Source organism: Astatotilapia calliptera, chromosome 19, assembly GCF_964374335.1.
Source record: "Astatotilapia calliptera chromosome 19, fAstCal68.1, whole genome shotgun sequence".
In the NCBI taxonomy this organism is placed as follows: Eukaryota; Metazoa; Chordata; class Actinopteri; order Cichliformes; family Cichlidae; genus Astatotilapia; species Astatotilapia calliptera.
Window position 1 is genome coordinate 212,231 of NC_137440.1, and position 25,270 is coordinate 237,500.

Consider the following 25,270-nt stretch of genomic DNA (forward strand, 5'->3'; position numbering starts at 1 on the left):
AGTCGGGGTCAGAGGTCAGGTAAAGGGCTTACAAACTAAACAACTAACTCTAACGCTGCCACCCAGTAACATGACACCTGACTTTTTTTATCAAGTTGGTCATACGACATGTTAGTTAGAGCAACAGCAGAGCAAACACTTTGTGAATCAGTCAACATCAAATGCAAAAAAATTCCCCAAGCAACAAGCATGTTGCTTCATGCTATACAGGAAAATGAAAATAAATACATTCAAAAATCTTTAAAAGTAACCTTTCACATGGTCAACATTATATTATTAAACGAGTTGAAATATAAGTTTAGAAAATTACACTATTACATAGCCAACACAATTACAAAGAATGTTAACTGAAACTCTGCTTATATATACAATATATGCTATATATATAAAGAATTTTAATTCATGGCATTGCAATAGTGACCTGTGCATAAATGTGCATATGCTTGTAGCGATACATATGCATTTGTTAAATGTGAGAGTAAAAAGATTTCAGATATATTGTTTTTAAATTTATTGTTTAAGTCCTTTTGTTTTCACTGTGAAACTTTGACTTCTTAAGAAATGTACACACACAAATATTTCAATTTTCCTGTATTACTTCTCTTTCACATTTCAGGCACTTATTGTTATTTTACTTTTAACTGTTTAATGTTACTGAAATTGCTTTGTAAGTGGTTTTATAGACGCAGAGAATGCTAAAAGTTGGGATACAGGAGAAATACTGTACACTGAGACACTTATCCCTGTTTTGGAAGAATCACCTAACCAACACGGAGGATAAAGGAACAGTTAAAGAGATGAAGGAACAGTTAGAGAGATGAAGGAACAGTTAGAGAGAGATAAAGGAACAGTTAGAGAGATGAAGGAACAGTTAGAGAGATGAAGGAACAGTTAGAGAGCGATAAAGGAACAGTTAAAGAGATGAAGGAACAGTTAGAGAGAGATAAAGGAACAGTTAGAGAGATGAAGGAACAGTTAGAGAGAGATAAAGGAACGGTTAGAGAGATAAAGGAACAGTTAGAGAGAGATAAAGGAACAGTTAAAGAGATGAAGGAACAGTTAGAGAGATGAAGGAACAGCTAGAGAGATAAAGGAACACTAAGAGAGATGAAAGAATAGTTAGAGAGATGAGGGAACACTAAGAGAGATGAAGGAATAGTTAGAGAGATGAAGGAACAGTTAGAGAGATGAAGGAACAGTTAGAGAGATGAAGGAACAGCAAGAAAGAAGAAAATGAGCACCGCAGGGCAAACTCTCCAGGAAATTTCCTTTGACCTCTGCAGCTGTCCAGGGAACTGAACGTACAACCTTGCCTCACTTTCTTTCCCATTGATCTGCACAGATGCGTTCTTGAGGCAGCAACTGTAAAGAGTGATGTCACAGTCCTGCTGCAGTTACAGCAGTGCAAGCAAATCCACCCCGGGCTCATCCAGCATGGAAACAATCGGAACAAATTAAACTGTACATGAGTGTGGAGAGACGCGGCCGTGTTTACACAGTTTACCCCAAGGGCTCGCTTTAATGAGATTCTGCTGCAGACTGAGATCCTACAAAGGAAACGAGCCACAGAAAAGGAAGAGATTTTCTAGAAGAAAATGAAAAGGAGAAAAAAACAAAGAGCCGCTGTCACATGTCAGCTGTGTGCTCTCACTTCTTTTAACCTTTGTTTACTCAGGGATTAAACTCTGAGCACGCACAGCTATTTTTATTTTTCCACGTTGTACTGTTAATCCACTTTAAGCTGCCAACTGCTGCCAGGAACATTTTATTTAAACCTTATTTAAATCTTAACAGGCAGGATGTGAGTACCTAATGCATGTTAATATATGCATTTACAACAGATTTCAGAAATGAGGGCAACACTACTCACTGTTGATAAAGGTGTGCACAGTGGGATTCAACACAGTATGAATTTAAATATAAATTTCATTACAAATGACAATATCAGCTTCATACTTTGCGTAATCTCTAAACTGTTTGTCTACATAAATAAAAGGGTTGGAGGAAAGTCAGTCTCATTCAGTCTGCTGCAGTATGAATCCTTGTCTGCAGAGATACTTTGTCTTGATCGTAACTTTGTATTGTATTTGTATATATATATATAACATTTTAATATTCTCATCCTGATTGACAAACATTATTTTCACTTGTGAGAACTTGCTGTGAGTGTCATGAACCGAAGTTCCGAGCGCAGGCAGGACCCAGTAGCAGAACACACACACTAGGGTAGGAGCGAATAAAGAAAGTAATTTTTATTGCAACTAAAGGTGTCCCGTGAGGGTAGCCAGAAAAACAACGTATGAAACCAGAAGAAACCGAGGGACCGCACAGGGAACGCCGAGAGCGGGGCTGTGAGAGGGGTGATAGCCGGGCCGAGTGAACCAGAGGGGGGTGGAGCTCCAAAAGGGGTCGAGACGGCGAAGCTGATGGTGAACCAAATCTCAGGCGGACAGGTGGACAGGTGGACAGGCAGGTGGCTCGAAAACAAAAACACGCCGAGTTGTGATCGCTGAGAGGCGACTATGGACTGGCGTGGAGCAGCAGGTAGGGCAGGATTAAATAGTCCACCTGGTGATCGCCTGGGATGGGATGCAGGTGTGGGGTTAGCAGCCACGCTCGTGGGCGTGGACATCCCAGCAGCACCCCGGACACTGGGCCGCGGACCATGACAGTACCCCCCCTCAAGGGTCGCCCCCAGGCGACCGGCCGGGACCCCGCCTGCGGAGAGAAGCACGGAAAGCAGAGAGGAGACGAGGGTCCAGAATGAAGGAGCGCGGGACCCAGAGGCGGTCCTCGGGGCCGTACCCCACCCAATCCACAAGATACTGCCAGCCGCGCCCGCGCCGGCGCGCATCCAGGATCCGCCGGACCGCATAGGCCGGATGGCCGCCGACGAGCCGGGCGGGAGGAGGGGGCTCAGAAGGAGGGCACAGGGGGCTGAGGCGGACCGGCTTAAGTTGAGATACATGGAACGTGGGATGCACACGCCGAGAGGCCGGAAGCCGGAGCCTGACTGCCACCGGGTTGATGACTCGGTCCACTTCGTACGGCCCGATGAAACGGGGAGCCAGTTTGCGGGACGTGCCCCGGAGCGGGATGTTCCCAGCAGCCAACCAAACCTTCTGTCCCGGCTGGTAGTCAGGGGCTGGGGCGCGGCGACGATCGGCGTAGTGTGCCTGTCGTTCCTTTGCGCGCAGGAGGGCGCGGCGAGCGCAGCGCCACACACGTTGGCAGCGCCGGAGGTGATGAGGGGCCGACGGGACGGAGAGGGACAGGTCCTCTTCCGGGAAGAGCGGAGGCTGATACCCGAGGGACGCTTCGAAAGGAGAGAAGCCGGTGGAGGACGAGGTGTGAGTATTGTGGGCGTACTCCACCCAGGGCAGGTAAGTAACCCAGGAGGAGGGGTTTTGACTGGCTACGCACCTCAGCATAGTCTCCAGCTCCTGATTAAGGCGTTCAGTTTGCCCATTGGATTGCGGGTGGAAACCGGAACTCAAACTGACCTTGGCGCCGAGAATGGAGCAGAAGGACCTCCACACTTGTGAGGTGAACTGGGGACCGCGATCGGAGACAATGTCCAGGGGAATTCCGTGGAGCCTGAAGACTTCCGTGACTAACGCTTGGGCAGTCTCAGCAGCCGAGGGCAGCTTGGCTAGCGGGACGAAGTGGGCGGCCTTAGAAAACCGATCCACAACGGTGAGGATGACACATTTTCCAGAAGAGGTGGGGAGACCGGTAACAAAGTCGAGCGAGATGTGAGACCAGGGCCGGTGGGGAGTAATAAGTGGGTGGAGCTGGCCCATGGGATGTTTCGTGGATGATTTATTACGAGCGCAGACGGCACAGGCAGACACGTAGTCCCTCACGTCCTGTAGTAGCGATTTCCACCAGAAGTGTCTGCTGAGGAGGCGCGCCGTTCTGCTCACGCCCGGGTGGCACGCGAATCGTGCTGTGTGGATCCAGTGGATGACTGCTCCCCGGGCGGCGGCGGGAATGAAGCGCCGTCCTGGCGGTCCAGTCCCTGGGTCAGGGTCCCCCGGGAGCGCTTGGCGAATGGTCTCCTCAATCTCCCAGGTGAGAGCACCCACCACGCAGGAGGCAGGCAGGATGTTGGCGGGGGGGGGACGCCTCGCTGTCAGGGGAATACAGACGGGAGAGCGCATCGGGTTTGATGTTTTGTGACCCGGGACGATAGGAGAGTGTGAAGTTGAAGCGGGCGAAGAATAGGGACCAGCGAGCTTGACGGGGATTTAACCTCTTGGCGGTTCTAAGGTACAGTAGATTTTTATGATCCGTCCATATAACGAAGGGCTGTTCGGTCCCCTCCAGCCAGTGACGCCATTCCTCCAATGCGAGTTTTACCGCTAGGAGTTCCCTGTCGCCGATGTCGTAATTCCTCTCCGCGGGGGTGAGTCGGCGTGAGAAAAAGGCGCACGGCCGGAGTTTGTTCAGGGGCCCAGACCGCTGGGAAAGAACCGCCCCGACTCCCGCATCAGATGCGTCGACCTCAACAACATACTGTTTAGAAGAGTCAGGATGGGTCAGAATGGGTGTGGACGTGAATAATCGCTTCAATTTAGCGAAGGCTGCGTGGGCCTCAGGGGACCATGTGAAAGACACCTTGGGTGAGGTGAGTTGGGTGAGAGGCGCGGCCACCTGGCTGTAGTTTCGAATGAAACGGCGATAAAAATTCGCAAACCCCAAGAAGCTCTGAAGCTTCTTTCGTGTCTCCGGAACCGGCCATTCCAATATTGCTTTGATCTTCACCGGGTCGGTCTTCACCTGCCCACCAGCGAGGATGTAGCCCAAGAAGGAAATGGATGAGGCGTGGAACTCACACTTTTCCGCTTTTACGTACAGTCTATTTTTGAGCAGCCGTTGAAGCACGCTCCTCACATGGATGCGATGGTCCTCGAGCGTCTTGGAGAAAATCAAAATATCATCCAGGTAAACAAAAACAAACACGTTCAGGAAATCCCGTAACACGTCGTTGACTAGGGCTTGAAAAACCGCCGGGGCGTTCGTTAACCCGAACGGCATCACTAGATATTCAAAATGCCCTAGTGGGGTATTGAAGGCGGTCTTCCACTCGTCGCCTTCACGTATCCGTACCAGGTGGTAGGCGTTCCGCAGATCTAGTTTGGTGAAGACAGTAGCTCCCTGGAGTGAGTTAAAAATAGAACTAATGAGTGGGAGGGGATATTTGTTTTTGACGGTGACGTCATTCAGCCCCCTGTAATCGATGCACGGGCGGAGCGTCCCGTCTTTCTTTCCCACGAAGAAAAAACCCGCAGCCACGGGAGAGGATGACGGCCTAATACGTCCTGCAGTTAGCGACTCCTGGATGTAATTCTCCATGGTTTCTCTTTCGGGGCGAGACAGGTTGTATAATCTGCTAGAGGGCAGCGATGCACCCGGGAGCAGATCGATAGCACAGTCATATGGACGGTGAGGCGGGAGTGAGAGCGCCTCATCTTTACTGAACACCTGCTGGAGATCGTGATAGTTGGGGGGCACGGAAGAGAGGTCCGGCGCGGGTGGCGGGGCGGGCCTCCGTTCCGTTGAGGCGGAGGGAACGGCTGACCTCAGGCAGTTCGCCAGACAAAACACACTCCAGCTCGCGATACTTTTTCCGGCCCAATCTATGTGTGGGTTATGTCTCTGTAACCAGGGGTAGCCTAGGATAAGCGGGGTGTCAGGAGCAGGAAAAGTGAAAAAGGACAGCTGCTCTTGGTGGTTACCTGATGTGATTAACCGTACAGGCGTGGTTTGGTGAGTTATGTATGCAAACACTTGGTTGTTTAATGTAGACGCAGGGATGGGCGGTTCGAGTGGAGTAAGAGACACAGCTAGCCTCTTAGCCAGCTTCTCATCCATAAGGTTCTGTTCCGCCCCGGAGTCCACTAACGCGGGGCATGTAAAAGTCTGATTAGAAGTCACGATAGTAACGGACAGTAACAATCGGGGTCTAGTAGTGCTTAGAGTGCTGCCCACCCGTATCCCCGGAATCACCGGTGGGCCGGGTCGTTTGGGCGGACCGGGCAAACAGCGATGCGGTGACCGGGCCTCCCACAGTACAGACATTCTCCAGCCCGAAATCGGCGTTCCCTCTCCTCCGGAGAAAGCCGAGAGCGTCCGATCTGCATGGGTTCAGGCGGGGGCGGCGACGGAGAGCGCGCACACGCAGCTGGGGGCGGGGGCGGAGAAACGCGAAACCCGGGCGCAATACGGAGCCCATAGGCTTAGACCGCCGCTCGGCATCCCTCTCCCGCAAGCGTCTGTCAATCCTACGGGAGAGGGAGGCCAATTCATCAAAGGATCTGGTCTCCTCGTGAAAAGCTAGTTGGTCCTTCATCTGGTCATTTAATGACCGTAAAAAAAACCCACGAAGAGCCGAATCGGGCCAACCCACGGCGACCGCTCGAGTACGGAATTCAACTAGGTACTCCGCAATACTGCGCCGCCCCTGACGGAGCCCCAGCAACTTCTGCGCGGCATCGTCCTCCGATACCGGAGGGGAAAACGTAGCCTGGAACTCCTCCAGGAAGTCATCGTAATCGCAATCACGAATGGGGTGAGAATTTAAGTAGGCTTCAGCCCATGCTAGAGCACGCCCCCGTAACAATCCCACGAAGTGGGAGATCTTAGCAGTATCCGTGGGGAACGCGTGAGGCGTGCGACTGAAAAACAAGGAGCACTGGAAAAGGAACCCCCCACACAGGTCCAGCTCCCCGTGGAAGGGTTCCAGCGGCGGAGGCGACACGCCGCGGTGCACGGGATCGGACGGCCTAGTTTGTAATTTATTCTGAGTGTCACTGAGCTCTTGACAACGGTCTTGGAGAGACTGGAGCTGCTGATCGTGGCGACCGAGGATAGCGCCCTGTTTATTAATAGCGGAGCGGAGTGGATCTGCTGGGTCCATACTGGCCAGTCCGTACTGTCATGAACCGAAGTTCCGAGCGCAGGCAGGACCCAGTAGCAGAACACACACACTAGGGTAGGAGCGAATAAAGAAAGTAATTTTTATTGCAACTAAAGGTGTCCCGTGAGGGTAGCCAGAAAAACAACGTATGAAACCAGAAGAAACCGAGGGACCGCACAGGGAACGCCGAGAGCGGGGCTGTGAGAGGGGTGATAGCCGGGCCGAGTGAACCAGAGGGGGGTGGAGCTCCAAAAGGGGTCGAGACGGCGAAGCTGATGGTGAACCAAATCTCAGGCGGACAGGTGGACAGGTGGACAGGCAGGTGGCTCGAAAACAAAAACACGCCGAGTTGTGATCGCTGCGAGGCGACTACGGACTGGCGTGGAGCAGCAGGTAGGGCAGGATTAAATAGTCCACCTGGTGATCGCCTGGGATGGGATGCAGGTGTGGGGTTAGCAGCCACGCTCGTGGGCGTGGACATCCCAGCAGCACCCCGGACGCCGGGCCGCGGACCATGACAGTGAGACACTCCTTGACCTCTGAGAGCACTGTGAGGCAGCTTCTTTGGCTGATTGGAGTCTTGGTTTTAATTAAAGAAATTCTGTATTTCTAATGACCATGCTTTCTCAATGAACACATCATGATGCATTTTTCTGATCCTGATCAGCTGTATGCAATAATAGTACAATAGTACTCTTCGTAATATCCACCCTTTGCTTTGATTATTGCTTTGCACACTCTTGGCTTTCTCTCCATGAGCTCGTCTTCTGAAATGGTTTCCAACAGTCCTAAAGGAGTTCACAGAGATGCTGAGCACTTGTTGGCCCTTTTGCCTTCACTCTGCGCTCCATCTCATCCAAAACCATCTCCATTGGGTTTAGGTCAGGTGACTGTGGAGGCCATCACTCTCCTTCTTGGTCAAATAGCCCTCACACAGCCTGGAGGTGTGTTTGGGGCCATTGTGCCGTTAAACAATAAATGATTGTCCAACTAAACACAAACCAGATGGGATGGCATGTTGCTGCAGGATGCTGTGGTAGCCATGCTGGGTCAGTGTGCCTTCGGTTTTGAATAAATCTCCAACAGTGTCACCAGCAAAGCACCCCCCCTCCCCCCACACCATCACACCTCCTCCTCCATGCTTCACAGTGCAAACCATGCATGTAGAGACCACCATTCACCTTTTCTGCATAGACCAGTGCAAAGCACAGATTTCCATGATTTGTTTCTTTGCTACATATCCTGCTTCATATATTTCATGTCTTCAGTCTGCATCTACAATGTAGAAAGTAGTAAAAATAAAGAAAAACCATTAAATGAGAAGGTGTGTCCTGGTTTGACTGGTAGTGTAGGCGTAGAGCAGGAGGAAGGGTACAGAGCATTATGTGGGACAAATCATCTGTTTCTGAATGTAAGTTTAAACAGCAGACGGGACTCAGTCACTTCTGGGGAGCTCTGGGTTTGGGGTTTCCCTGCTTTTGCAGCTCTTTGAATCTTTGAATTTTCTGCAAGTGCATTTTTCTCTCAGTGATGCTGTTCCTCTACCTCAGGGCAGAGTCTGATGCCCAGGTGTTGACAGCCAATCCCATTGCATTAGTTAGCCTCTTCTCTCCTGAAGCCGCTCTGGTGATGACCGGTTGTGACTTACAGTCCACATTTCTGCTGTGTCGCTTTTTCTCTGCCAACAAATTGCTACGGGACATCTCAAGTGTTCAGCTTTGGAGATCTCCAACACACTTATTGAGATTCACAGGTGAGTTTGACAGCAAGGCTATAAACACCTCCAGCTCTCCCAACTGGTAATCCAATCTGACTAAAGTGTTCTCCCAGTTATGTGGTGTGACAACAAAACCAACTCTGACGGGCAAAATTTCTTATAGGTCGATGAGACTGTAAACGTGTTACCAGGGAGAACTTGTGATGGTAGTGAGATTTGGAAGCCATGACAGTTTTAGTTCAATGTAAGAAAAACAAACCAAAATAAAACATGTGCCTCAGGTCACTTTTTCTGCAAGGCCACCATATTTAATCAAGTGTCTACACCAAAAAGTCTTTTAAGGGTGAAGAGAGGTCTTCACTGACTCCTGTACCGGAACTCAGCGTGCATACATCAACATTAAAAAAGGGAGACCTAATCTGAGTGGGGGCTAAGCACAGACATGCCAGACCCAAACACATGAGGTCAGCCCTAAGTGAAATTTCTGACATGTCCAGTTTTCTCCTTTGGTGAAGGATCCTGCACATCTCTGATCATTTGTGACAAAAGGACAAGAGTGAAAAAGAAGGTTTACAAGACGGTAGTGTCGAGATTATGATGTATGATGATTCCGACCCGCATGTATTTGCATACATTATAATGCTGACCAATGACTGGAGATAACACGCGGCTGCGGTCACGGACAAACTTGCATGTGTCTGTTCGGGAATGGCAACTGGCTCTGGGCTGTGCAGGGCTCTCTCTTCCGGAAGATGATTGAATAAAGAATTATAAATGTTTTGACCACTCCTGAGTCGGGTTTTCTCGGTTCTATCATGGGGATCAAAGAATCGGGTTTAATACTAGCTAAGATGAGCACTCGGCTGTCGGGGAAACTTGTTTTGTAAAGGTCGTTTAGCTAACCCGTGCAGGTGAATGAATTTACCCTGACTAAAGAAATCAAGAGAAACGCACCGGGCTGCTCAGTGACTAACCACGGTACTTTTATTATGAGTATTATACTGTAAGAGCAACAGGCTGGACTCTGCTTCTGCTCCTGTGCAGAGCTGATTATTAAATATGTGCAAACAGCAGCGTGTTTTCTGTCGCTTTCCACATGCGGAACGAAGTTAACGCCAACTTTTAAAAACCTGGCACTTCAGTAACCCCTCATTAGTCAATAGCTACGGATTAAATAGCAAAGCCCGATACTTATGTACTGAAACCAACTACTTCCGCTTGGCAGCTTAAGTTAAAATGTTACATTTTTCCCCTGATTATTTTTTAGCACTGACTCTGTGTATTTTTTGTTTGTTGCAAATATTCAGGTTACAAAACTGTCCAAATTATTTTTAATGAATTATGTTCACAAAGTCACATGTGCAGTACTCTGTACAGCTTGCATCCTTTAGGACAAATAATTTGAAACGTTAATATTTCTTGTTCAATACTGAGCTGATAACACCTCTGTATGTTGTGACCAGGATGCAGCAGCAGACTGAACCTTGACTGAAACCTGCTCCATCATCTCATCTTTGCAGATGTCCATTTATAAAGCATCAACAACTCAAAGGTAAACATGATGTTAGAAAATGTGTTAGTATATAAGGCCTTTAAAACAAATAAAAAATAAACAGCTGTCGGCAGAACTGTAGGACTGAACAACTTCAGATCCCGAGTGTGTGAGGACAGAGAAGGATCAGCTCTATTTCAGATTTGAGATAAACTTTATATTTCAGTTTGTGATGATTCTGTTTGTGATTACAGGAGCTGTCCTCAGATTCAGACCTCAGCACCACCCAGTGACAGCAGACAGATTATCCTATATCTTCAGTCTTTGTAGTAACTCCAAAATTAACTGAAGAAAACAGTACAAAGGTTAAAGTGTGTGCGTGTTAGTCCCCATAGGGAAATAGTTCCTCTGCATTTAACCCATTCACCCAGTGAAGCAGTGGGCAGCCACCAATGCAGCGCCCGGGGAGCAGTGTGTAGGGACGGTACCTTGCTCAGGGGTACCTCAGAGTAGCCGTTCAGTGGAGTCGAACCCCCGACCCCCGACCTTCCGATCATGGGGCCACCACTCTACCTACTGAGCTATCCCTGCCCCAAGCTATCCCTGCCCCTAAAGTACCACATGTGCTGTAGTGAAAGCTGCAGCTGTTTTATTGATAAATTTAAAGACAAAAGGTCAAAAGGATTAATCACCCCTGTAACTGTGTCACTGTACATCAGCATTAACAGTACCTCAGTTTGGTGTTTCAGAAAACTGCTGATCTCAGACCTGCACAGCTTCTGTTGTAGCTGAATGTACTCAGCTACATGAAGAGCATGTGATGTTTTCTCTGACACAATTAAATAAAACCTGAGTAAACTCAAAGGTTGTTACTTGTATTTGAACTAAAAACTTGATCTGGAATTCTTTTACTGTTTTTGACAATAGTGTGTTATTTATCATAAAGTAATTCAGAGTCATTCATACCAGAGGAACCAGAGAGCACAATATATATTTAACTTTCTACAGGACTTAAAGCTATGACATTATGTAAAAGTCCAGACCCTCGGAGGATTATCTGAGTACTTCTAACATTACACAAAGCAAAGGTCTCCATCAGTGTTCATGAAATGCTGGGTTCATCCTTCTTGTGAGGGAGCTGCTGGTGAAGATCACGAGCCCTGCTTGATCCTGGTGACGAGTTTCAGTCCTCCTGGTGTTTCTGAAATGATGCCTCTCACTGTGGGTCAACAGAACATCTGGCACAGCACAGCTGTGATGAAAGAAATTGAAGAAGTTCTGAAAAAAGTCTTGGAAATGCCCTATATGTGAGAAGCAGATTGTGTATTTTCTTTTGCCAATCAAGATAACTAGAAGTATAATTTTCACCACACAATTACTAACCTTGTCATCTCCTGCACTGTCTGTTCTGGACTCTAGGCTTGTCCCTCCCAGCGCTCATGAGACTGCTTTGCTGCACTGTGGTATGAGGTGCTAACCTGTTGTCAGGTCCGCGGCTCTGAACCGTAGTAAAAGGACCTCTGGCTAATAAGTCGGTTCGTGTCGGGCTCGTAGCTGAAAAATAGCTTTACTTTGTTGTCTGGGTCAACTTTGCTAGCGAGAGACAGAGAGAGGCGTTGAATTACGTCACAGCGACGCGCCGAAGGCTGTCCAAATTCGTAGACTCCTCCGAATGCAGCCGACAAATGCGTCCTCCTTTTCCCCGAATTTGAAGGATGGGTCCGGTCTGTCCTTCATGGCCCACCATATCCCAGAATTCATAGCGCGGCCCAGCCAAGCTCCAGTTTCCGGCAATGGCGGCCGCTTCTAAGTTTTAAAATTACTCTTATTAATCTTTCTGGGTCACAAAATAAACTTTTAACATATTTTCAGGCGAGAAAGTAGCTGTGTAAACATCAAATATCTGCTCGGTTTATCAAGATATCGCATATTTGCAAAAGTGCTTCAACGTTTTCGGAGATGTCTGTTACCCACCAGCTCGATAGCTAGCCGGCCCAGAATTCATTGCACAGAACTTCATTCACGCAACGATGGCGGCACAAAAAGATAAACTGGGAGACGAATACACTTTTAAATGTAAGTATATGAAAATCTGGTGGTACAAAAGTTACATTTTTATAGCGGTTATGTTGTTGTTGCTTGTATGGTGGGTCTCCGGTTTTTCATTGGCGCTTACATTTTTCCCAATCAACCATTTTGTGATATGTTTATAGGCACCAAAGAGCAAACGGCAGACTTCATTAAAACTAGAGGAGAAAACGATTACCTCTTCACCGGGGTAAAAAATTCAGCGACTGTGGGATGGAGGTACACGAATAAATCAATTTACACATCATATTCATCTGAGTACGGTTTCAATAACCCTCATTCTGTGCAGAACCTGCGATGTCCAGACGATATTCCTCTTGTGTTCTGCTGTGAAAACTTTTGGATTTAGGGATTATCATAGTTGTCATGGTTTTCTCTCTTCTCTTATTTTTTTGTGTGCGATCAGGACTATTCCCGAGAAGATGGGCCTGCAAGGGAAAGTCACCCCCAAAAATAAGTGGGACAACTACAAAGTATGTGTGCTGTCAAGAAGATAATTTTTAAGAATGAAATTTAATAAATGTACATTTACTAAAAGTTGCATTGTTTATATTTGTCTGTCATTTCTGATGTCCTCTGCCTTCAGGATTGCAAGTGTCCAGGGTCAGGTGAAGGAGTCAGTGGGAAGCCCACTGCTATATACCTCTATATATGTATATATATACATATATAGAGGTGAAATGCTCTGTTATTACTGCTGGCTGCATTTTCTCCCGCTCTGATAGACCACAGTCAGCATCGTCATTTTTGTTTGTCTCTGACTGGCACTGAAACATCAACACGCTGTGTTTTAACGTTGATTTCAGTTGCTGGTCAAAAACACTGGACCTTCTAGAAATATCTCTTTGACAGCTGGCAGGTTTTAGTGAGTGTTATGAACTAAGATGCAAATTAACAAACAAACTCAACTATGAACTGTCATCACTATTTTCAAAATAATTTATCCAGGGAAAGATGCTAAAGTTATCTTACAATAACTGGACAGTTTGACAGGCGAGCTTACTCCACCTACTTACAAACCCAGTGTCACTGTGACAGTATACAGATAATTCAGTCAGACGCGTCTCTCTGTAATCAGGCTGTGAAAGTCAGTCTGACACTGATGTGCTGCTTTTTCCTGATAACCTGCGTCTGCCTGTGTGGCACAAAGAAATGCCAAACCTCAGTGGAAAATGTGGCATTTAATCAGGTGTTCCACTGATGAAATGACCATATCTTAGGTGTTTGTTCACCCTTGTTGGGAGTTATTCTTTCTGATTCATTTCAGCTGATCCCTGTATAGAAAGCAGAATCAAACTCAGAATCAGAAGACTTTATTTATCCCCGAGGGGCAATTAAGATACAACAGAGCAGCATGACTTTGAAGATAAGGACAGGGCAATAAATACACAGAATATACAGTATATACAGTTTTAAAATTAAAGTGACTGAAAGGTGAATAAATAACTGTAAGTGAGTAAAAGTGAGTAAAGTGTCGGCAGTATAAAAGAGTGTAGTTTATGTTTTTGGTGTGGGAAATGGTCTCATCGGCTGGAGTTAAAAAGCAGAGCTGCTTTGGGGACAAAGGTGGCGCTCCTCCTCCTCTCTGTCCTGCAGGAAATGCAGTGGAGGCGTCGCCCAGAGGGGAGCCATTGAAATGCGTGGTGAAGAATGTGAGAGGGGTCGTTGATGATTTTGGCTGCCTGTCAGGATGTACTTCCTGAGACAACTGGGGAAGTACAGTCTTCCACAGGAGCTGCTGATCCAGTTCTACACTGAGGTCATTGAGCCTGTCCTGTGCTCCTCCATCACAGTCTGGTATGGAGCAGCCACTAAACAGGACAGGAGCAGACTGCAGCGGACTGTACGGGCAGCAGAAAGGATCATCGGTGCCCCCTGCCCTCCATCCAGGATCTGTACCTCTCAAGAACCAGGAAACGGGCAGAGAAAATCATCACAGACCCCTCACACCCTGCACACAGACTTTTTGATCTGCTGCCCTCTGGCAGACGGTACAGAAGCCTGCAGACCAGGGCCACCCGACACAGGAACAGTTTCTTTCCCCTCGCCAGCTCCCTCCTAAACAGTTGACCTGTCACACTGCTCCCACTGCCAGACTGCAACTGCACCTTATGTACATTTTGTAGTATTCATTCCACCTCATTCATTTCTGTATTTTATGTATATAAGTTTAGATTAGTTGTTTATAGTTGGTTTACACAGCTTTGTGTACGTATGTGTAATGTGTATATATAGACACGTGTGTGTGTGTGTGTGTGTGTGTGTGTGTGTGTGTGTGTGTGTGTGTGTGTGTGTGTGTGTGTGTGTGTGTGTGTGTGATTTACATTGCTGTGCTTGAGAGCCGCCATCTACCGGAACCAAATTCCCTGTATGTGTCTGCACATATACTTGGCCAATAAACACTATTCTGATTCTGTCTGAGGGCCTGTTGGCTGAAAACCCGAGCCAGAATTCTGACAGGCCAATGACTGTAGAGCACACTGATGCAGTGTGCTGCAGTCTGTTCCTGGATGAAGGCTGAGGGAGTGGAACCAGCAGGTGATGGAGGTCATGATGCTTTCCAGGAAAGCATATTAAAAAGTCATCATGATGGCTGTGCTGACTCCAAAGGAGTTGAGTTTCCTAAGGAGGTATAGGTGTCGGTGGCACCTCCTGAGAATCTCCTCTGTGTTGGCAGAGAATTTCAGGAGGTTGTCAAAGATGGTTCCCAGGTATTTGTGCTCCTCAACTTCTCCACTGGCTTCCCGTGGATGGTGGTGGTAACTGAAGCAGCCAGATCCCTCTGCTTACTGGAGAAGGTCACCACCATCTCTTTGGTTTTGCTCACGTTCAGTTCAGGTTTGAGCTGTCACACCACTCTACAAACTCCTGAAGAGTGGGCCTGACAGCAGTGACAGGAGAACTGTGTCGTCAGCATATTTAACCAGGTGACAGTTGGGCTGTGTGGATCTGCAGTTAAGCAGGTGGAAGTTTAGTATGGCATCTCATCTGTCCAGATTTATTGTGCTTAAGATTTACACACATGCCCTAAATCGGCATGCATCCCTGCATGACAGCAGTCACTTTAAATGGTTTTTACTCTGCCAACACATGGGGAAGGGTTTGAGTCAAGGGCATGTGAAAAAATGTGATCAAGACTGTTTAAAAGAGAATGCATCACTAATGTTAAGGGATTTCCCAAAGTGTTGTAGGTTAGTCTGCTAGGTTCAGTCCTGTTCCAAGCTGACCGCCTGATTTCTCTTGTTTCTGGAGGTTTTTAATCTTCAGCAACTTCTGCCTCTAATCCATCTCCATCACTCTCCTCTTTTCCATCCGACAGCCCTGTTTGGTACTGCTCCTGAGTTACGTCAATAACTTCTTTCAGAGGTTCTGGATCTATATCAGCACATGAATCATGAACAGATGTCATGGTCCTGAGTCTGAGGACTCAGTGTTTTGTGTTTCCTTATGCTTTTGTTCATTCCGAGTGTGTATTCTGTTGTGATTTTGCCATTTGTTAGGGTTCTGTTCTTTGCCTGCCTGCTCCCACTTCTCTGTGTTCCCTCTGTCTGTCCATGGTGTTATTGTGTCTACTTATGAGTCTGCCTGTCATGTTCAGTGTCCTGTCTGGTTCTCTGTGTCTGTTAGTTTCCTGTTTTATTCTGAAAGTTCATGTCTCATGTCAGTGTGTTCAGTTTTACCTCTCCCCTGTCTCGTTAGCCTTATTGCTCCCAGCTGTGTCTCCCTCCTGTGGCCCATTCCCTGATTACTCCCTGTGTATTTAAGCCCTGTGTTTTCCTGTGCTCTCTGTCGTGTCGTCTGTTTAACGCCGTGTCCGTCTGCATCATTCTGTGTAACCTGGTGTTTAGTCTGCGTCTCTTCGCCATCTTTCATTGTGTATTTTGTACCTCCCCCTGTGCGTGTTTGGTTTAAGTTGAGTTCTTTAGTTTTCCCCAGTTTAGGTTGGTTTACTCCCCGCTCTGCTCCTCCTGTTTTTGTCACCTTATCACCTCTGCAAATAAATATTCACTCGCACCCCAGTCAGTGCCTGCATCTTGGATCCTTTACTCAATTCACCACACGACTGCTGTGCAGCCGTGACAACAGATGAATATTCCTCACTAACAATAACACCTATTTCTTTCATTGGAGGGTCATTTCCACTTGAGCCTTGAAGTGAAACATCACTCTCATCCAGCTCCACGGGTGCAGAATGAAACTCCTCTACTGCAGGGTTTAGACTCGTCTGGGTCCACACTTTGTTCTGACACAGACTCAGTTGCTTTGGGGATTTCACTGACAGTAGTGAAAGCTGGGTAACTGACTTCTTTGTAAACTACTGGAAAGTCATAATCCACAATATCATCATCACCCAGATAACGATAGTCTCCTTCAACTTCAGAAACTGGATTCTCTTTGGAGGTGTTGCCTTTGAGTGTCTCTTTTTCTGGATTTCCATGACTGGGTTCGATTGGCACTGAGCGTGACAGGAACCCACACGGTAGCAGTAAGTCTCTATGCAGTGTCCTCTCAGGCCCATCTGACATGAGTGGAGCAACAACATATACAGCAGAGTCATTGATCTCTTTCAAAACTTTGTAGACCATCTGACTCCATCTGTCAGCTAGTTTGTGTTTCCCTCGTATTCCAACATTCTTGACAAGAACACGATCTCCAACCTCCAAGGTGGATTGTCTCACTTTTAGATCGTATCTTGACTTATTGCGTAGGGCAGCTTTCTCGCTATGTTCCACAGCAAGTATGTAACTTTCCTGCAGGCTTTCTCTGAGCTTCTTCACATATTCACTGTGAGTTACACTGTCCTGCCTGCTCACATTAAGTGCAAAAGCCACATCATTTGGAAGGTTTGGCTGTCTCCCAAACATGAGCTGATAGGGTGAATACCCAGTTGTGTCATTTTTTGTGCAATTGTAGGCGTGAGCCAATGGCTGCACATGATCACGCCATTTTAGTTTGTCCTCTTCTTGGAGTGTTCCAAGCATCCCTAGCAGTGTACAGTTAAACCGTTCTACTGGATTAGTCCATCTTTCAAATCCCATGTGACCTACTGCATCATGAAGACTTTTAAGAGCTACTTCCCTGTACCCCTTCGGGAGCACTAGTTGAAAAAGAGTCTGGCCTTGGCTCACTCGCTTCCGTACATATACATATATATATATATATGTATAGACATTGTCTATTATGGACAACTGATCCTGTACTCTTAACATGAGTTGGACTTCCCTTTCCTCCTTTTGCCTAAGACGATAGGAAAGGCGTTTTCCTGTATGGACAAGGTCTATGACTCTGCTTATTATAGGGTCACGCCTTTGTTCTGCAGCCCAATCTTGTTGGGAGAGGAAGGAGTGCTAGTACCAGTCAGCACGTCGGCTTGAACAAACTTGTCAGGTATCGCACTTGCATCCACTGCCAAACACTCCACCGCAGAAGCTAGGTGGTGGTTTAGCCTTTTGGTGTCAGGAGATGTGGTGCTTCTCGCATACAGCTTTTAGAGCATCCATTGGAAATGTTGCACTGTTTCCCTCTGTAAACTTTGCAATTAATTGCTTTACTCTCTCGTCCTCAGCAGTTGTACTGTCATCAGTTTCAACAGAAACATGCAGCTGTCTTGATAATCCATCCGCATCCTGATTTCTTTTACCGGCTCTGTACTATATGTTGAAATTGATATTCGACAAAGCAGCAAGCCATCGGTGTCCAGTTGTGTCAAGTTTAGCAAACGTTAACACGTAGGTTATTGGGTTATTGTCAGTCATGATGGTAAAGTCAGCTCCATACAAATAATCAGCAAACTTGTCTGTAATTGCTTCAGTGCAAGAAATTCAATTTTGTGAGTGGGATACCTTCTTTCACAGTTTGACAGGCCTCTGCTGGCATAGGCGATGACTCTTAACCGATCTTCTTCTTCCTGGTATAGGGCTGCACCAAGTCCATGTGAACTAGTATCGCTATGTAAATCATAGGGTTTCCTGGGGTCAGCAAACCCAGGCACTGGTGCAGATGTCAACTTATCAAAGAGGGCCTTGAAAACTTCCTCACATAAGGGAGTCCATTTCTCCTTAAAAGGACGGTTCAGGACGCTGTTTGATGGTGATTTGTGGTGTTTCAGCTTCCTGGCAGGGACATAACCAGCTGTCAAATCATTCAATGGCCTTGTAATTTTGGAATAATCTTTGACAAACCTGCGATAATACAGTAGCCGGTGAAGCCTAAAAATGACTTCAGTTCTGACAGGTTTGTGGGTCTGGGCCATGGTGTCAGTGCAGAGATTTTATCAGGATCTGTCTCCACTCCCTGTTCTGAGACCATGTGTCCTAAATGGAGAAGCTCTTCTTCATGTTCCTTCAAAGTATTGGAAAACACTATAAGATCATCAAGAAAAACCAGTACTTCCTTGAGGTTGACTTTGCAGGCTGAACTGGCTTTGGGGCTCGACTAGAAGAGTGGATCTGGGCCCTGCACAGATATTTCTGACACGTCCATTTTAGGCTACAGTTACAATTACAACTTTCTCCTTCCCTGTGAAACTTTGGGAAACTGATGTCAACTTCAGTATACCCAAGATAAGGGACAATTTGGCCTGCAGCACCTTCAACTTCTAACAGATCATTTAATGGCAAAAGAGGATGAGAAGGTAAGTGGGTCAACTGAAATGATGTCGAAATCGTGGTAACCTGAGACCCTGAGTCAATGAGGCAACTATGTGATAGTTCCCCAATCTTAACCTCTGCAAGAGACCTTGATCCGACTAGTCCATTTGGAAGGTGACTTGAAATGGATTCAACATGTTGTTTACTTTGACATCTCTGTTCTGAATTGGGACTCTTGTGAATGTTCTTGGTTCCCATATGTCCCATTAGTGGAACCTGCTCCAGTTTAAAGCTTGACCCTGCTGCTGGGCTTTCCATTCTTCCTGTCTGGCTTTTAGTTCTTTGTACTTTTGATCAACCACAGCCTTGTTTATAGCATTTTCGCAGTTCCTGGCTATATGGCCATCTTCACCGCACCTAAAACAGAACCAAGCCTTAGGCTCAGCTCTCACTGGGGTTTGTGGTGGAACTTGGTGTACCAGAATGTCAACTACAGGTGCAGGTGGCTCTTGTGTTTTTTCCATTGCTATAACGTCACTTTCTTTGCTTTTGAGATGCTTTTGTCGTCAGTTGCAGCTGCAGTTCCACAAACTGCTTCTTTAGACTCTCAGTTTCAGAGATATAGGCCTGCAATACACTTGCACTTGTGTCAGTGTAGTATGGGAAATCAGGGACAGAATGCATATGCACAATAGGTTTTGTCTTAGTAGGTATTAAATCCAGTTCTTTTTATTCTTCAACGGCCAAGAAAGACACGGCTCAAAGTGGTCAAACTCAAAAGATCTTTAATTTTACATTTTCTGGAAAATGGAGACTTAGCACACCCAGCAACGACAGCTCAAGTCTCAGGCAGAAAACAGAAGCCTGATTATTTATATTCTTCCTCTAGACGTCACACACACTTTAAGCTTCGATCAAACACTCTACTTAGTTTCTGCCTGCAGCTCCTCATATTCTGCAAAAACATGCCGTTTCCTGTCAGCCTGTGACCTAGTCAAGTCTGGGCCTCTCGTAAAACAATCTACTCAGCAAATAAGCATTAAGATTGTATATTTAAATCCCAACATAGGCCCAAAATGTCATTGCATCTGGTCAAGTTTAGCATCTGGTGGAGGGGGTTCCCACACGGCCTGAGAGTGAGCATAACCATTTAGATTGGCTATGTGTAGTGACAGAGTCATTTATGATTACATGTTTAACTACTATACGCTGTATCTCTGGTGAGTTAGTTACTTCATCTGTCACCACTGGAAGTTTGGTTGGAGTGGTCTTTAGTTTAACAACTCTACAAGTCTGAGATTTAGCTGAATGGGTGACTCGCTGGGATGTAAGGTGCCGTCTGTGGTGGTACTTTAGTTTTGCTGTCTCTATCAAGGGTGTAGTACTGTGGTCAGAAAAACTGTCAATATCATTTTCATCGCTTGAGTCAGTCAAAACAAGGTCTGGCTTTGGAGTATGATGCAGTGCTGGCGCTTCAATGCGACTAGCCTGCCATTTTACATTCTTGTTGGTCACATTTTCAATCTCAAGGGGAAATTCTGACAGTTTCCCCACAGTCTGGTTGTGCATTCGGGACCCTTAGAATCCTTGTTACCACCCCATACTTCTCCAAGGAAGCAATAATATCAGCATCAGAATCTAGACTAGTAACTCCAGTAATACCGATGGACTGTTTAAGATCCATCTGTCCATCTGTGTTTTAATCACTCCTGGCTGGCTCGCCAGGAAAAGGTACTATGTAACACACAATACTTTACGACTACAGAATGTAGAGAAAGTTAGGATCTTGGGCTCATGTTCTCTAGGAATCGACTAAGAAGCTAATGACACACAGCTAAAAGAACAGTCAACATTTATTTAAACAAAACCATAAACAGTCATTCAACAGTTCCAATAGTCCATATTTGTCAGTCTGTCAGTTCAGTTTCAGTTTCAGAGTTCAGAGTTCTTTTCAGTCTTTTCAGTTCAGGTGTGTGAAGTGTGTGTGTAGTGTTAATGTTAGTGGTACTACCCGGGTAGTGTATTGTTTTGAGATCTCATAAGCTTATCTGTCAAGAAGTAATGCAGTTGTCACTTCTAAGTAGGCTGGAAACCTTCCTGCATCGCAGCTGGGGATCCTGAATCCTGGTTCGCAGCAGGTGGATTTACTGGCCTCGCTCTCACAATTTTAGACTCCGACAAAAAGACTCCTTGTTCGGCCTGTGAGTTTAGGTGGACGGCCTTGTCTTGGTAGGTTTACGGTTGTGCCATACTCCTTCCATTTCTGAATGATGGCTTGAACAGAGCTCCGTGGGATGTTCAAGGCTTGGGAAATCTTTTTGTAGCCTAAGCCTGCTTTAAATTTCTCAATAACTTTATCCCTGACCTGTCTGGTGTGTTCTTTGGACTTCATGGTGTTGTTGCTCCCAATATTCTCTTAGACAACATCTGGAGCCGTCACAGAGCAGCTGTATTTGTACTGACATTAGATTACACACAGGTGCTCTCTGTTTAGTCATTAGCACTCATCAGGCAACGTCTATGGACAACTGACTGCACTCAGACCAAAGGGGGCTGAATAATTACGCACACCCCACTTTGCAGTTATTTATTTGTAAAACATGTTTGGAATCATGTCTGATTTTCGTTCCACTTCTCACGTGTGCACCACTTTGTGTTGGTCTTTCACCTTCATCCATCACGCCATCATCATCATTCCAATAAAACTGATTCATGTTTGTGGCTGTGATGTGACAAGATGTGGGAAAGTTCAAGGGGGCCGAATACTTTTGCAAACCACTGTAAGTAAAGGTTTAATTACAGTCACCATAAAGTCATGTAGCAGGTAGCCCATTAACAGAGACAGATCACAATCTTCTGGGAATGGGATCTAATGGAGATGTTGAATGTCCCAAGCCAAAAAGCAGCAGTGACAAAAAGGACACAAAGGTCTGTCCAAAAAACACCTTCATAGTCTCCAAGAGTTTTTCTGTGGACTGATGAGAGAAAAGTAGAACTTTTGGACGGTTTGTATCCCATTACATCTGACAGAAAACTAACACGCTATTACATAAAAAGGCCAGCTTTCTCCTTTTCCCAGCTGTAGTCCCTACATTTCAAGCCCCAGCTCTCACCCCACATTCCTGACTTTTCTTCTCACCTCCATATGCCTTCCCCCTTCTTCCATTTTTGTATCTGTTTTCTTTTTCAAGTCATTGTTTCCTGACAGTGACAGTCTGGCATAGTGTCAGGCACTCCTTTTCCCTAAACTACACTATGGAAACAAACCATTTTATCCGATGCAGAATAAAACTCTGTAGTGTGTCAATCATGGTGCTCTCATTCAGTCAGTGAGCACTCCTCACACTGCGTTGCTGCTTTTTTATTTGTTCAGGGTGGGCATCGCCTGTCTCTGCAACACATGTTAGCAACGGTTTGGTCCCTGTCGAACAGTTCAATGAAATGATTAACAGTCAGAGTCAGTTTCACACACTGGTGATGGCAGCTACATTGTAGCCACAGCCACCCTGGGGCGCACTGACAGAGGCGAGGCTGCCGGACACTGGCGCCACCGGGCCCTCTGACCACCACCAGTAGACAAACACGGGTGAAGTGTCTTGCCCAAGGACACAACGAACGAGACTGTCCAAGCCGGGGCTCGAACCGGCAACCTTCCGATTACAAGACGAACTGCCAACTCTTGAGCCACGATCGCCCCCATGAAACACAGAGACACTAAACAGATGCACACCCAGAGCAAAGAGATGATTTCATGGTTCTGAAATTTCAGTTTGTTTAAGTCTGGAAAGAACTGAAGTGGGATAGAAAAAGAGATTTCCACTTGCAATGGAACAGATGTTTTCTAACAAGTGAATACAACTTCAGACACCAATATAAAACATACACTGAAACCTTTTTAATATCATTTACAGTCACCAGTTATCCTTATTTTCTCTCACATCCTCCTGAAAACCAGCCTATTGGTTTATGTCCTCTGTAATGGAAATTTGCTTTTGGTCTATTTGAGCTATCCTACTAAGTCCTGATGTATTAAATAGAGGACATCATGGGCTTTCCATTGATATGTCACATGATGGGTGGCTCTTTTAGCTCCAAATATGAAGGAAATCACAAAAAAGTTAAATGGGAAGATTATTTTTTACTTGGTTCTCAGGAGAACATACACCAGTCAAATCTTTTAGAACAGCACAATTTTTCCAGGTTTTTACTGCAGTTCAAGTTGTTACAGTCCAATGAACAGCTTGAAATGGTAGAAAGGAAAGTAGTAAACTGCCAGAAATTACAAAAACAAGGTAGGATTACCCAAAATGGAAAAATAATGTGCATTTATTATTGAATGATAGAAAAAGGCCTTTTTCAGGGAACACAGCATGGGTTAACAGTTTAAAGCTGTTCTGCAGCAATGGAGGTTGATCAAGCCTTGGAAGCTGGTGCTACTAATTCCTACAGGTGTTCCAACCTTTCTGGATTACTTACAGCCCCGTCTGTCTGCATAAAGCAGTGTTGAACACACTGTGGTACCCTCGTCAGCATCAGCTGAACAGTACTGTACTGCAGAAAGCAGTGTGTTGGTACAGAAAAGGTGATTAACAATGGAAGAGAGACGGACCATCATAACACTTATAAATGTCGGTGTGTCCTAGAGAGAAATTACAAAGAAAGTCAAAGTGTCAGTGAGTCCAGTTTCCTTCAGCATCCAAAGGCTGAGAAACCACCTGTGACAGGAAGAGGTCTGCAGAGACACCAGTGAATCAGAGGACAAGTTTCTGAGAGTTAACAGCTGTGTGATGGCGGCTCACAGGACAACAGCTTCAAGCAGCTTAACAGTGCTCGTAGTAAGAAAGTCTTTTTCAGCTGTGAAGAGAAGACTTCAAGCTGCAGGTTTGACAGGATGAGTTGCAGCGAGAAAGCCAGACGTCAGAATAAGACAAAGAGGCTAGTCTGGGCCATGAAACACCGACACTGGACTACTGAAGACTGGAAAAAGGTATTATGGACTGATGGATCAAATGTGAAATCAGCACGGGGCAGCACGGTGGCACGGTGATTAGCACTGTTGCCGCACAGCAAGAAGGTCCAGAGTTCAATTCCACCATCAGGCCGGAGTCTTTCTGTGTGGAGTTTGCATGTTCTCCCCGTGTTTGCGTGGGTTCCCTCCGGGTACTCCGGCTTCCTCCCACCGTCCAAACACATGCAGCTTGTGGGGATAGGTTAATTGGATAATCCAAATTGCCACTAGGTGTGAATGTGCGAGTGAATGTGAGTGTGAATGGTTGTCTGTCCCTGTGTGTTGGCCCTGCGACAGACTGGCGACCTGTCCAGGGTGTACCCCGCCTCTCGCCCTATGACAGCTGGGATAGGCTCCAGCACCCCCGCGACCCTGAAAAGGATAAGCGGATGCGAATGGATGGATCAAATGTGAAATCCTTGGATCTTTGTACGCCGGAAACGTGTTTACCTGAGGAACAACCACGGAGAAGGGTGGAGATGTTGTAGAGTGTCAGAGTACCTGGGTCGTTGACCCAGTGATTTCAGTTTGTTCAGTTTAGTTTGCCACATTAATGTTCTCACTTCCTGTTTTCCCGCGTCAGCTTGTCTCCTATGTCATTAGTCAGATTATGCTCAGCCCTGTACTCACCTGTTTCCAATCATTGTCATCATTCAACCTGTGCATTTAATTCCAGTTCTTTGTCGTGTCATTGATGCGATGTTGTCTTGCCGTCATTCCTGTGCCTTCATCTCATGTTCGGTTTGTCCACTTTTTATAATAAACACGGCTTTCAGTTTGTCACTCCTCAACCAGTCCTGCGTTTGAGTCCTCTTTGCCCTCGCTCCACACCACGACTCCTGACAGAGTCAGAGAAGCCTCGCTGCTACTGCAAAAAGCAGTGAATGCAATGAGCAACAGCAGCATAGGAGGAAGCCAGAAAAGGCTCATGTTTGCATCTCTGACTGATGTGATGTCCACATATGTTGATGCCAGGTCCTAAATGTGCTGAAGCTGGTGACCCCAACACACTGTGTAAACTGATCAAGAAAGCTCGCTCTGTGACCGGTGACTGACTGGTGACCTGTTCAGGAGGTCACTGAATCAGCTGTTATCCATTACTGATAAATCTGACCCACCCAACAGTTCAGCAGCAGAAGGATTCAGCCCCTCTGCAACAATTACACATTTGAATAATACTAATAATAATTATGAATTCAGATTACGACCAAATATGGGCTAAATGAAGTGTAGAAAACCAAACTAAATACATGAATGAAATCTGTACATCTGTGTGTGTCTGTGTGTGTGTGTGTGTGTGTGTGTCTGTGTCTGCGTGTGTGTGTCTGCGTGTGTGTGTTTCTGTGTGTGTGTGTGTGTCTGCGTGTGTGTGTGTGTGTGTGTGTGTTTCTGTGTGTGTCTGCGTGTGTGTGTGTGTCTGCGTGTGTGTGTGTGTGTGTGTGTGTGACTGTGT

At 46.3% G+C, this 25,270-nt stretch overlaps 1 protein-coding gene across 1 annotated transcript in view; it reads right to left on the reverse strand.

Annotated features, from left to right (window-relative positions):
- LOC113012614 (MAM domain-containing glycosylphosphatidylinositol anchor protein 2-like) overlaps positions 1–25,270 on the reverse strand; it is a 152,783-nt gene that overhangs the window by 10,089 nt on the left and 117,424 nt on the right. The window lies entirely within an intron of this gene.